Source organism: Mesitornis unicolor, unplaced genomic scaffold, assembly GCF_000695765.1.
Source record: "Mesitornis unicolor isolate BGI_N332 unplaced genomic scaffold, ASM69576v1 scaffold49869, whole genome shotgun sequence".
NCBI lineage: Eukaryota > Metazoa > Chordata > Aves > Mesitornithiformes > Mesitornithidae > Mesitornis > Mesitornis unicolor.
Genome location: NW_010207771.1, coordinates 17,736 through 20,001, shown reverse-complemented (window position 1 = coordinate 20,001; position 2,266 = coordinate 17,736).

Sequence of the window (2,266 nt, the reverse complement as noted above, 5' to 3'; positions counted from 1 at the left end):
AGCCCAGAGGCCGCCTTGGCCACAGCTTCTCATCAGCATTAAAGCCCCCCTGGACCCCTTTCCCTTGCCTCTCTCCATGGTTTGTTTTGCCATTCGGTCCCTCCCAGCAGGACGCTGCAGTATCTCCCAAGCCATCAAGCCTGATTTTCAGCTCTCCTGGTGCGCGTTTCTCAGCGCCTCACCCCACGCTGCTGCTGACAGCTCTTGCATAAGCAGCTCCTGATGGGGAGTAATTAATTAGAGTCTTGCACAGACAATTCCCTTTTCTTTTGTTTAGGATAATTAGTGAACAGAACAACACCTGCCAAAACCAAGCACTTTTCCATCCATGAGGCTGCTGCCTATTTCCAGTTTGGCTTCTCTTGAAAGCAAATGCATTTTTGCGGGTCCTTTTGGCCTTCGAGGGGCTGCGTGCCCATAGCGTGTTATTTTGCTGTGGAAGCCACCAAGTCCGTGTCAATGGCCAGACGTGGCTCAAGGGCATTTATTGCTGCACATGGGAAAAATCCATGCACACACCAGGGCCTGTGGACTTCATTTGAGCCTGGACAGAATGAATTCCTGTTGCTTTCCCAGCAGAAGGAAGACCGGAGGAATGGGATCCTTCCTCTTACAGAGGTTCACACCAGAAGCTTACATTTTAATCACTTTTTCTGCACTCATAAACCAGAATATCCACCTCAAAATCACAGCCTAAAGGCTCTTGGAGTGTCTTTTGCGGCTGAAGATATTATTAAATAAAAGTTTTGTGGCTGCAGGCATGAAGAGGATGCTTCTGCTCTTACTTCATACCACCTCCTGCCCAAAAACTCCCCATTCACAGACCAGTGTGTGCCACGGGCTGAATCCTCTGCCCGCTCTGCAGCGGGAGGTGATGGTGCTGTGTTGCCTTGGTGATCATTCCCAAAAAGAGGAATCAAGGAGATTAAGCACAAATGCTGTGCAGAAAGGAACAGCCCTGCTCTGCAGCTTGGCCCCAGCTGGTACCTCAGGTTCATTTGCCAGGGGATGGAAGCCAGCCCAAGGCCAGTGACCGCCCGCTTCGCCCAATTTCTCCTAAATATAAACTGCAGAAAGGAAGAAAACCGTGTACATGCAGCAACAGCACCACATGCAACACGGCCCCCAGAGCCATGGCTCTGCCCATCCCCGCTCATGTTCTCCCTGCGCTTGTCAGCAGGGATGACTTACCTTAGTGGTATTTTACTGCAGTAAAACTCTAATGAAGTATAATAAAATATACAAGTATAATAAGCTGTACGACAGTAGGAAAATAAACCCAACTTTATTGTAGAGAATATTATTCAAAATATTCAAATAACTCTAAAAGCACACTTCAAAGTGCATAATGTATAGTATTATACTAAAATACTGTAGTGTTTTTTTGTTTGTTCTGTTTTTTTAACAGGTAGGCACAGGAAAGGAGCGTGTCCTGTCTCCTCCTGCCTCCCCTTCCCCATCGAGCCAATGGCTACCAAGTTCTTGTCCCCTGGGCGCTGCTTTGGGCGAGCACAGCAGCCAGCGATGCAGAGGACCGAGGTGAGGATTTCCGTCCTTCCCCATGGAGGTACGAGGGAAAGAGCGGCTATGAAAGAAACACCTAAAGAGGTCAGTTTACCTCTTCTCTGTTTATTTAGAGGCAAAAGAAGGCAGAGGTGGCAGAGACCTGGTCATGCCTGCTGTGTCCCCCCAGGCTCTGTGGTGCCCATGGGGACAAAGGGTGAAGAAATCCCCATGGGTTTGTAAAGTAAAATAACTCGGGGTGGGGGCATTGGGGCTCCTTCCCCACGCAGGTGGCAATGGCTTCTCAGGCAATGGGGAGATGGGGACAACCCAGCATCCGTGAGACTCTCAGGGCTATCAAGGGGTGCCATTTCTGTCCCAAATTGGCCCAAACTGTGTGACGGTGGGGCAGGGGCTGCCCGCAGCCATGTGATCACTGTCAAAATAACCAAGATCACCTGCAGCCTTTCATCATGGGAATGTTTCACTCAAAGAAGGGAGAGAAATGCCAAAAACCAGAGCAGACATGCAGCAGGTGCCATGGGCTGCGCCAGTCCCACTGATGGGAGGACGGATTTGGGGAGGCAATTTAAGAAAACATCCATCAGTGATGGAGTTCATCAGTGGAGGCAGGACTGGCTTTCTCCCACGCCAGACAAAGGCAAACACCTATTCAACATCAACAAATGGCCATTTTATTCACAAAAATAACCACTAAATGACTCTGACGCCGTCAGAAAGCGGTGTTTCAAGTGACACGCTC